Source organism: Myodes glareolus, chromosome 14 (assembly GCF_982192425.1).
Source record: "Myodes glareolus chromosome 14, mMyoGla1.1, whole genome shotgun sequence".
Classification (NCBI taxonomy): Eukaryota; Metazoa; Chordata; class Mammalia; order Rodentia; family Cricetidae; genus Myodes; species Myodes glareolus.
Window position 1 is genome coordinate 23,859,365 of NC_142039.1, and position 12,729 is coordinate 23,872,093.

Sequence of the window (12,729 nt, forward strand, 5' to 3'; positions counted from 1 at the left end):
TGTTTCTGGCCTACTCACTCAGCGGTTGCTCCCCGGTACCTGCTCCTGTGGAGCTCGCGGTCTCAAGTCTGCTCTGGCCCAGGTTGCCTGGCTCAGTCCTGCCTCGGCAAATGTCCCTGGTCTGGATCCACTCCTGCTTCTGTGGAGCTCGTTTTATCAGGCCCACTCTGGCCTACGTAGCTGGTTTAGTCTCACTCCTGTGGAACTCATCGCCTCAGGCCTGTTCTAGCTTAGGTTGCTGATCCAGTCCTGCTTCCACAAATGACCATGGTCTGAAACCCCTCCTGTTCTTCTGGAATTCACTGCCTCAGGCCTGCTCTGGCCCAGGTGGCAGGCTCAGTCCTCCTCCTGTGGAATTTGTTGCCTCAGGCCTGTTCCAGCCCAAGGTCGCTGACTCAGACCTGCTTCCCTAGAGTTCATCGCCTCAGGCCCATTCTGGCATAGGACGAGACCTCTGACCTGTTTCTGTGAACCCTGGTCTGTAACCACTCCTGCAGAGGTCCCTGGCTTGGAGCTGGTCCTGCAAAAGTCTCTGGCTCTAATCTACTCCCTCAGAGTTTCCAGACTCGGGTGCACCCAGACCCACAGAGGACCTGGCTCAGGCCTACTCCTTCAGAGGTTCCAGATTCACACTCAGACTGGCAGAGGTTTCTGGTTCCTGCCTACCCTCTTTGATGTCCCAGACTGACAGTTCAACCCACAGAGGTTCTGACTCAGGCCTATGCCCTCAGAGGTCCCAGACTCACCCTTGGACCCACATAGATCTCTGGTTCCTGCCTGTTCCCAGAGGTCCCAGACTCATGCCCAGACCCTCACAGGTCCTGGCTCAGGCCTAATTTCCTTTTCTTACTGCTTGTATTTTTCCATATTTTCTATATTCTATGCTGAGATTTACACAGCAGTTAGGAAGGACATCTCTTCTATTTTTTTTTTTTTGTAAGGACATTCTTAGTAACCAGTCTTTTCTTCAAGACTTCTTTCTCTATTATATTCAGAGAAAAAAAACCAGCATTGTTTCACCTGTGTGATGATGATGACACACACAACTGAGTGGAGCACCCTCAGAGGTGATACGGGTACAGCCACCCCTTCTCTTGGTGGTATGGAATGGCAGAATTGCTTGCTACCCTAGCAATCACAGTCCATGAATAGATGAAAAGACCCACAACCAAGACTGCTTCATCTAAAGGTCACAAGTCTGTGGCGGGAGATACAAGCATGGCTGTCTTTCATTATGTGGCATAGATTGGCATGTCTCCTTGAGTAATGAACTGTGTGTGCTACATGATTATAGAGGTTCCTTCAAAGCATCTGAGAGACTAGATAAAGTACAACTCAGGAAAGGAACGTATATAGGATGGGATTGTAAAGTAAGTAAAATGGGATTGTAAGCAATTTATGATGTCAGTTGTGTAGCCCTTGCTCTGGGCAATAAGACAAGTAACTTAGCATGAACAATGAAAGGTGCTGACATAATATTCTGAAGAGTAATCTAAATTGTGATAATAAAAGGAGTAACTCAAGTAGTGGGTAACATAAGACAGGATTGCAGCAGCCTTTAAAACATATCATAGAGGTGGTTTCCAACTTGATACAGGACATGAAAGCTTAAGGATTCACTAGGGTCTGGTGAATATAATAAATACTATTTATTAAGTTTAAATAGCATCATTGTTGTTCAACCTTTTGAAAAGTCACACCCACCCTTAGTTGAGAAACATTGATAGCTGACGACTGTTTCAGGAGGGAGGGTTAGTTTTCATTTAAGTGTGTGGCACCTGGTAAGTGAGTTAGTCATGCTGAGTATATGGGAAGCACAAACTGAGCTCCTTTTTAAATTAAGAATAAAGAAGAATACAGCAAATTGGGAGGGGTTGGTATACATATAGGAGGGGTTATGGGAAGTAGAATAGTTAAATATTATCACAATATATAATATTCATTGTGACACTTCCAAATAATTAATAAAAATATTGTATTAACTTGAATGCATTGGCACAGGAAAACACTTCCTAAATATAACCCCAATAGCACAGATACTAATAGAAACAATTAATAAATGGGATCTCTTGAAACTGAAATGCTTCTGTAAAGTAAAGGACATGGTCAACAAACCCAAACGACAGCCTACAGAATGGGAGAAGATCTTCACAAACCCCACATCGGACAGAGGGCTGATCTCCAAAATATACAAAGAAATCAAGAAATTGGTCATCAAAAGAACAAATAATCCAATAAAAATGGGGAACAGTCCCAAACAGAGAATTCTGAACAGATGAATCTAAAATGACTGAAAGACACTTAAGGAAATTCTCATCATCCTTAGCCATCAGAGAAATGCAAATCAAAACAACTCTGAGATTTGATCTTACACCTGTAAGAATGGCCAAGATCAAAAATACTGATGACAACTTATGCTGGAGTAAAGTGGGGTAAAGGGAACGCTTTTCCATCGCTGGTGGGAGTGCAAACTATTAGAGCTACTTTGGAAATCAGTATGGTGATTTCTCAGAAAATTAGGAAACAACCTTTCTCAAGATCGAGCAATACCACTTTTGGGTAGATACCCAAAGAATGCTCAATCATGCCACAAGGACATGTACTCAACTATGTTCACAGTAATATTATTTATTATAGCCAGAAACTGGAAACAATTTAAATGCCCCTCAACCAAATAAAGGGTAAGGAAAATGTTGTGTATTTGCATAGTGGAGTACTACACATCAGAAAAAAAATTATATCTTGAAATTTGCGGGCAAATGGATGGAGCTAGAAAACATCATATTGAATGAGGTAACTCAGACCCAGAAAGAAAAATATAACATGTACTCACTCATAGGTGGCTTTTAGACATAAAGCAAAGGAAAACCAGCCTACAATTCACAATCTCAGAGAACCTAGACAACAATGGGGATCCTAAAAGAGACATACATGAATATAACCTACATGGGAAGTAGAAAAAGACAAGATCTCCTGAGTAAATTGGGAGCATAGGGATTATGGGAGAGGGTCGAGGGGAGGGGAGAGAAAGGGAGGGAGGCAGAGAAAAATATATAGCTTAATAAAAACAATTTTAAAAAAGAAATGCTAAGTGTTTGAGAATATATATGTGTGGGGGGAGAGAGAAAGAGATCTGGTTTAATATTATATATTATATTATATTATTATATATATGCCTAACCTGATAAACATATACAATAGCAATGAAAAAATATTGTGTTAAAAGAAAGAAAATAGAGTATATTTTCTCACACCTTTAACCCAGTGCTCAGAAAGCAGAGACAGACAGGTCTCTGTGAGTTTGAGTCCAGCCACAAATTCTATGTTCTAGAACTATGTAGTGAGTTCTAGAACAACCATAGCTTTGTAAGGGGACCCTGTTTCAAAAAGAAAAGGAAGAAAGAAAATAAGAAAGGTAGGAAAGAATTAGCACCTAATACTCCCACTCTACCCCAACTATCCATTCTTCCTCCTCCTGCATTTTCTTCAAGTAACTGTCAAGAATATGGAAGATCTGAGATTTTAATCTTACTTGCAAAGTAATAAACAAGCTTGAAATGTTTTGTACATGGTGGTAGAAAGTCTGATAAAACTTCTGTATTAGGGGAAAAGTGAGAGTTTATTACTCATGACAATATCTGTAGAAGGAGCTGCGGGCTGCTTTTCGTCCCACCCAGCTCCTGGCCGCCTGGCTAGCTTTGCCCCCGAAATAATTATACAGAAACTATATTCTTTTAAACACTGCCTGGCCCATTGTCTCCAGCCCCTTATTGGCTAACTTTCACATATTGATTCAACCCATTTCTAATAATCTGTATGTCACCACGAGCTCGTGGCTTACCAGGAAAGATTCAACATGTCTGACCCTGCAACTTCGTGGCAGTGGCTCTCTGCCTCTGCCTGCCTCTGCCTCTTTCTCCCAGCATTCTGTTCTGTCTATTCACCTATCTAAGCTGCTGTCCTATCAAAATCCAAGGCAGTTTCTTTATTAACCAATGAAAGTAACAAATAGACAGATGACCCTCCTACATCAAATATCTGTAGCCAGACTAAGGTCACTTATGCATTGGTTTCTGCATTTCTCATTTCCAGAACATGAAGTGAAACAATTCAGTGGCATATGAACATTCAGTAGGTTGAATAAAACAAAAAAACTTTGAGTATTGGGAACCCATATTGTTTGTAATGGATAGTAACCATAACTGCCTCTTTAACAAGAAGAAGGTTGGCTGTTTATTTCCTTAGACATGCATCTTATTTCCTTTCAGGGAGCTACTGTCTCTACACACCAAAACTGTTCATTATACAAAATTCTTGAATAAATGTGGAGTGAAAGACAGTCATTTCCTCCACTTGTCACATGTTGAAACAACATAGGAAATCCTTGCAGGCAGATACTCATATATTCCTACCCCTAGGCATAGAACACATGTCAATTGTTAGTGCTAGAAGAGTGACAGTTTCTTCTAAGTGTGTATCCCTTTATATGCTGACCACACTCCAGTGGAAGTCCACACATCCAAGTTTATTTTTCCATCACAAATTGATCATGAGAGTTTTTTTGTTTGTTTGGTTGTTTGTTTGGTTGCCTGGTTGATTTATTTGGTTATTTTTTTTAGGACACAAAGTTGAATGGGGAGGAAAGGGGAATGGGTCTGGGAAGAGGTGAGGGTAAGTCTGAGCACAATGCACATAAAATTCTCAAAGAACTGACTTTTAAAAAAATAAATATAGAGAACAAGATAAATAAGTAACTAGAAAAACTCAAAGAAAACAGAAAAGGAAAAAAATAAACAAAACTTCAGAGAGTAAAATTTTAAAGAAAAAAAACTATATGTGACCAGGCAGAATTGTTTTCTAATAGATACCTATTGATTTCTTTTTTTAAGTTATATTTTTACTTTTCAATTTTGTGTATGTCTTGGGGAGTGGCAGGGCAGTGTACATGAATTCATGCAACCAAAGAGGCCAAAAGAGGGACTTAGATGTCCTGAGCTGGAGTTACAGGCAGTTAGGAGATGCAACAAAGTTTCACTGGGGGAAAAAAGAGTGCATGCCATTGCCAAACCTGCTTTGATAACTAAGAAATAAGTTAATAAGACCCATTTCTTTGCAATCAGAAAAGTGGTCTAAAATTCTGGAATAATGTTCAAAATGTAAACAAAATACATCTTAGAAGTATATTATCCAGGTGTTGAAATTTATTTTAATATTTTGTAAATAAAAATACAGCAATGAAATTTCATAAAAATCAAAGAAGCTACAACAAGCATTTCCTTTTATTTTATAAATTCTCTGTAATTTGTGGGGTTTTTTTTAATCACCAGGAAAAACAAATGTCATCATTTGACGTTCATAGTTTTCTGACAATAGTCAAGCACCTGGAGGCAGGAATCCTGCTTCTCAACCGCTCCACCAAATACAGATACACATTGTCTGGAGGGAGGAGAGTCTCTGTAATGTTTAACAGTTCGTTCTCAACACTCTTCTGAATATGGATAGTAACGGTGATCCACCACACTGAAAGAGAAGAAACACTTGTTTGTTCACGAGTTACACTTCTGATAGACAAAATGAAGACAATCATGATTTGAGAATCCAGGGAAACTTCAGTGAACCCTGTCTTGCTAAATGCGATGGGACACAAGATGGGACAACCTTGTCTAAGGTTGTGGATCACCTGATTTTACCATTTTCTTCTTAGAATTTTACTATTATTATGTGTGTGCCAAGACATGCCTGTGGAGGTTGATGGACAGCTTTATAGAGTCAGGTCTCTCCTTCCACTTTCCAGGGATTGAGCTCGGGTTGTTGAGCTTGCATGGTTAAGTTTCTATATCCACTGAGCCATTTTGCTAGCCCCATTTCATAATTTCCTATATTTCAAGTCTGTAAGACTATGTAGCTAAAGAAATAGGAATGTGATAGGAAAATGAAAGTCAGGAATGGATATGTTTTGGAACAATAGATGTAGCTTGGAAAAAGACTGGCTCAGGGCAAATGCCAATGGACACAGAGAAGAGGAAGCTGAAAGAGAATTATGTTTTCCCTAGGACTTATTCATATCACCTTTGAGAGTTCATCTTCCACAAAGATTATTAGAAGTACATGTTATACTGCTTTAGGATAAACAAAGCTAGACTATACTTGACACTTTGCTGTATGCTCATTATTATTGAATTCTCTTTTATTTCTCCTGATTTTAATGTACATTAATGAGAAAGCATTTTTATGGGCCTCTTAATATATCATGATCTATAGATTGTCTGCTCTCTATGTTTAATGGGTAGGTGAACCTTGAACCTATTTATTTTGGTCAAAGTTCATAGTGCATTTTTTATCATCAGTTCACAGCAATGCAACTTTTTCCTTTTGGGGGGACAAGGTCACATGTATTCTGTGTATAACTTGAACTCAATGTGTAATCAAAGATGACCTTAAACTTCTGATCCTTCTTTTTACACCTCCCAGGGGCTGAGAATAATAGTATTCTCAGGTATTGTGCCTGTTTTATGTGTTGCTTGGGACATACTGTACCAACTAAGCTATAGACCCAGCTTGGGCAGTTTTGAAATGGAGGTGGTCCTGAGTCTTACTGCATGTCATGAACTTCAGAAGATATCTCTTTCATTTCTGAGGTCCAAAGGGATACCTTCTTTTTTTGCAAACCTATTCTGAAAATCAGGTGTGTCTTCTGTAATGACATGGTATTAAAATACTCTTGTGTTGTTTCAGCTCATTGAAAAGCTGTCTCTGGAAGCAGAGTAGCAACTTCCCACATTTTAGAGCCAAATTATTTTTTGTCTCAATGTATCCTCCAAGGCCCCTTGTCTGGGGTTGGTATGCATGCCCCACCCCAGAAAAAAAACTCTGACAGGGAAGGAAGAAAGCAGTAAAATAGCCCAAGAGTAAAAACATCTGCTTTTGAAAACAGCGAGAGGTTTCCATAGTATAAAGTGCCTGCCATGGGAAAAAAAGAAGGCAGAAGTTCATCTTCCCCTCTGACCTGCCTGTAACAGACATTTATATACTGTCCTGCTGCGTAAGCTCTTTTCCCATAGCACTTTGTTTGATCCTAAGAGGAGAATGCCTCCCCGCTGCCAAGGAATGTCAAGGGTAAGATCTGTTGTCTCCCTTCTCAGCTGTGCAACTTAGTGAGCTCAAGGACATTATTCAGACAGCTCCCCTGCCGCTGAGAGATGTTTTGTCTCCTGAGTGTATAGAGTCATAAGAAATAGTATGAATGTTTTTCATCATTTCTCCCTCCCTCCTTTGAACTCTGAGCTATCCAGAATAAAGAAAGCTTTTTAGAAGGCCAGTAAAGTCACTCTTGAGCAACAAGCAGAGCCCAGATTCCCTGGTTCAATAGAATCTTGAATTTGACTTCAATTCTTCACTGGTAGATCTACACCTTCCCAAGTTTCTGCAGGATGTTGTAAGCACCTGTTTTGATAATGTTATCTCTGTCTTCTGTGGGTTTTTCTACTCAGAATCCCCACTCTAGGGGCTCACTCTTCTTTTTTCAAGACTGTCTGTTAGGAACCGGTGTAGGCATTCCTTCTGTTTATGTGTTGCTTTCATTGGATAAGGAATAAAGAAACTGCCTTGGTCTAGTTGATAGGACAGAACTTAGGTAGGTGGAGTAGACAGAGCTGAATGCTGGGAAGAAGGGCAGAGTGAGAGACGCCACGGATCTCCTGCCTGAGATGTTCGCTGGTTAGAATCTTGCTGGTAAACCATAATCACGCAGTGATACACAGATTAATAGAAATGGGTTAAATTAAGATGTAAAAATTAGCCAATAAGAAGTTAGAGCTAATGGGCCAGGCAGTGTTTAAATGAATTCAGTTTCTGTGTGATTATTTCTGGTGTAAGCTAGCTGGGCAGTCGAGATGACAAGCAGCCTGCACCTCCTGTTTCAAGGAACTATAGCTGACTGCCTCAACTTCGTGGTTTCTGCTGGAAGTTTGTAAGCATCCTGTTTAATGACACAACCTTTCTGCTGTCATGTGCCCTTTTACCTAGACACCTCACCTGAGTAGACCCTGTGCTCTGTCAGCACTGAGAACTCAGGCTGGTTGTTAAAAAGTTGTTCTCTCTGTCAACTTCTGGATATTTTGAGTGCATACTTTGATCATGTTTGCATCTATCATCTATCTATCTATCTATCTATCTATCTATCTATCTATCTATCTATCTATCTATCATCTATCTGATGCTACTTATAATTTTACTTTGATATATATATATATCATATATATATATCATATATATATTTATATATATAATATATTTATATATATTTACATATATATATAAATAGATATATTATATATATATATAATAAATTCAGGCATTCAAAAGCAAAAGCTTAGCTACACATTGATCATTTCCTAGATGCTACAGAACATCTTCTTGGCTCACCTCCATGTTACAAAAAGCAAAAAACCTATAAAGCAGTCTAGGGGGATTATTTACAATGACATTTTGGCATATAAAAATTTCTGGGGAGTTGTTCAATCACTTTCTTGTCCTCTGGGGTCATTTAAAACTAAACACATAGAAAGAATGACAGATTCACAGAAAAGAAAAATAAATACATAAATAATAAGCCATTGAGTTGGCCCTCTACCTGAAAATATAAGGGGGATAGCAACAAGTGTGACTTTCAGGGAAGAATTTTATTCACAATTGGCCTCCAGATGGTTTAGATCTCAGAACATTTGACAGTACATTTCAGCCCCCTCCTTTCCCATTCCATTCCTACATTGATCCACTTCACAAAAGAAAGACTCATCAATCCCAACTCTTAGGTAAAGCAGGGAAAAAGGAACTCCCAAATTAATTTTCAAATCTAGATGAAATACTAGATTTAACATCATCAAAATTTGTTGAATTTTTCTTCCTTTACCATCCTGGAGTTTGATCCAGCTTTGAATAGACCCCCCCGACCCAGTCACAGAGCATAGTCTAACTCCTCTCCAATACTTGACTGAGTTGAAGAAAAATCCTTCCCTGATCAGTTGATCAACCATATCACTTGATCATCTCATGTTCTCAGACATTATCTATGTCTATTCTTCTTTATCAAAATAACTTTTCTGATATTATAAATATAAGTTACATTTATATATTTATACATCCATATTTATGTAAAATTAAATATATGTATTATATATATAAATATAAATTTACAGAGAAGAGAAATTATTGCTTGAATGTGTTGATGGGTACAGGTGAAGGAAGTTATAGTTACCCAATTCTCAGTGCCTCTTGTAGGTTTAAATTCTGCAAAGGTTATGATTTTGAAAGTTATTAAAAAGTATTTTCCATCTAAATTTAGGAAAGAAACCAACACAAAATATGTAGGGTGCCATAAGAACAATACAGCAGCAAGACAATTTTGCTGTTCTTTATTTCAATCAGGTTTTTGTTTTTAAAATTTTATATGATTTCCAACACAGCACACATTGTGAGTGTTACTGAGCAGTGGTATTCCTTCTAAGAAGAGGAGTGATTTTAGTCAATCAAACTGCCTTCCCCTGTCTTGTTCTTCCCACTCTAGTCAACCTGAGCCATAACTGATATTTCCTGTCTCAGTGAACATAGCTATAACCTAAATAGTTGGTTCAAAACAGAGATTTGAGAAGTATCAGGTAAGGAAGAAATTTGTGAAGAACAGAAGGTAAGGCGCGGCCAAAGTGAACTAGAGCTCACCCGATTGCAAGTGGGCTTGTATTTTAGCCCTGGTTTGTTCAGAATCAGTTCCAGCTGTTTGTTGTTAAAATTGGACACCCCAATGGACTTGGTTAAACCTAAATCTTTACACTTCTCCAGTGCCTGGGGAGGAAGAAAGTATGTAGTTAATCCTATTTGTACTTTGCCCTTTGGAGATTCTCTTTGGGCTTATTTGAACACTTACATAATAATTTCAGCTACTCACATAATAATAATACCATTTACTTAAAGAATTTTGGTTACCATTTCAAATCAGGTTTTTTTTTAAAGTTTATTAAATTATAAAAGTTTCCATTTCCGCCCCTCCTCCCAACACCCTCCCACTCCCCCCACTCCCTCTCCTCCTCCCTCTCCATCCCTAAGAGTAGTCAGGGTTTCCTGCCCTGTGGGAAGTTCAAGTTCCTCCCCCCTCCCTCCAGGTCCAGGAAAGTGAGTATCCAAACAGACTGGATCCCAAAAATCCAGTATATGCAGAGGAAACAAGTCCCAGTGTCATTGTCAATGGCTTTTCAGAAAGACTCCGGGCCAGCCACATCCAGAGAATCCGTTTTGACACTTGAATACTGCTTTGCCTAAGGCACTCACCTGCAATGAACACTTATTTGTCTGTTCACTCATTTATATGCACATTGAGAACAGCAAGTAACATATAAGTCTCGTCTTACCTTCCCCATCCCCTTCAGTGGCATCTGTTTTGACGCCAAGCTTACAATTGTTCTTCAATAAATGCCATCACAGTCAAAAACAAAGAATTTTAGGATCTTGTGCTAGTTAAAAGTATATTGTTACTTTTTTCCTAAAATGTTGAAAAACTATATATGATATAGGGTATATAATGGTCGGTTTCATTCTCTAGTATAGCTTGGCTGGAGGTCAGCGAGTTCAGACCTATTCTTGCTCCTTCAACACTATTGACAAGATGTGGCTATTGACAAATATCTTGACCTATAATGTGGCTACCTAATATTTAGGGTATTAAGATGGCCCACAGAAGTTCAACTTTCACTAAGAGGGGACAGCCAAGTGCAGAGAATGTAGCTAGCTGCCCTAACCAGTAGACTGTTGTCTGTTCACCCACAAGGAATTCCATTCAGGACCTTTGCAGAGCAACACCAGGCAGTGCAAGGCTCTATCTCAGCTCTTCCATCTTTACAGTTTTAACTTGTGAAATGGGGATGTAACTCCCCACTGGAATTTATGGACTTTTACCAGAAGGCACTGCACGATTACTATAGGGGAGGTGTAACACTACATGCAAAGCATTTTTGTTGCTCCTGGAGTGATTGATGCTGATTTTGAAGGAGAAATCAAAAGTTATGACTCATTCACCTAATGTAATTTCTGTGGTAAAAAAACAGGTCAGAGGCTTGCACAATTACTTTTACTTCCTCAAATGCAAACTACAAATCAAGTTAAAGGAGGTAAGAGAGGAGAGACTGAATTTGGTTCATCTGATATTTATTTCTACAAGTCATAGTTCTAACAGTGACCAGAACTCAATTTGTTTACAAAAGAAAAAAGCTTTTTTGGTCTTCTGGATACTGGTGCAGATATTTCTGTTGTAACTGCTAGTCAATGGCCTTCAATGTGGCCTAACATGGAGATTATTACACAGTTACAAGGATTGGTCAAACTCAAAATCCTGAACAAAGTAACAATGAACTTTCCAAGAGAAAGGAAGAGGGTCATGAGGGAATTTTCAGCCTTGCATTGTTCCTTACTTACCTGTAAATTTATGGTGTCAAGATATTATAGCCTGAATGGGGTTATATTTATATAGCCCCAACACAGTTCTTGCTAACCAACTGTTCCAATAAGGGTTGTTACTAATGAAGAACTGGGCAAAGAGAATGAGAGAAGGACTGATCCTATCATACCTAGTAAAAGGCCCCCCCAGAGCAGGTTTAGGGTATTTTAAGGAGAGATCACTGAAAAGCTGGCACTCCATGCAGACCCAATTATTGTGACAAGCCTGTGTGGGTAAATCAGTGACCTCTAACAGAAGAAAAATTACAAGTTGTCCAGCAGTTAGTGCAGGAACAGCTGGATAATGGTCACAATATGTCCTCCAATTTCCCAGAGTTCTCCTATTTTTGTGATTAAAAATAAATCAGGGAAATGGAGATTGACACAAGATTTTAGAGAAGTTAATGAGACCTTGGAACTAATGGAAACTTTACAGCCTGGATTGCCTTCTCCTACAGCCATACCAAAAGATACCTACAAGATTATTCTAGATTTAAAAGATTGTTTTTATACTATTCCTTTTGCACCACAAGACTGTCAAAGATTTGCATTTAGTATTTCATCTGTTAATTTCAAAGAGTCGATTAAAAGATATTACTGGAATATCTTGCTGCAGGGTATAGCAAACAGTGCTACATCATGCCAGAAACTTGTGGCTCAGGCTATACAAAATGTTAGAGATCAATTTCTACAAGTTTATATTGTCCTTTATATGGATGATATCTTGCTTGTCCCTAAAATTGAAGGTGCTTTCCTGAAATGTATGGACAACTTCACCAGAGTCTTACCAAGCAAGGTTAGTTATTGCTCCAGAGGAAGTGAAAAGGCACCCACCTTTCCAGTATTTAGAACAGAAGTTATATCCTAAAGAAATTAAATCTCAGATTTTGAAAATTAGGAAGCTTACAAACTCTGAATGATTTTCAGAGATTGTTAAGAAATACTCAGTGGCTGAGACTTGTTTAAATCTTTCTATGGGGGACCTTGATCCACTCAGTGAGATTCTTTTTTTGTTTGTTTGTTTGTTTTATTTATTTATTTATTAAGGGGAATAGTGACCCCAATTCCAACAGATACCTTACAGATGCTGCTCAACAGGTATGGAAGCAGGTGGGATATGCAATACAGAAATAGCAAGTACATTATATTAATTATGATCAACTTTGGCAAGCATGTATTTTACCTAGAAAACTTACTCCCACAGCAGCATTATGGCAAAATGGTCCTCATTTATGACTACACCTT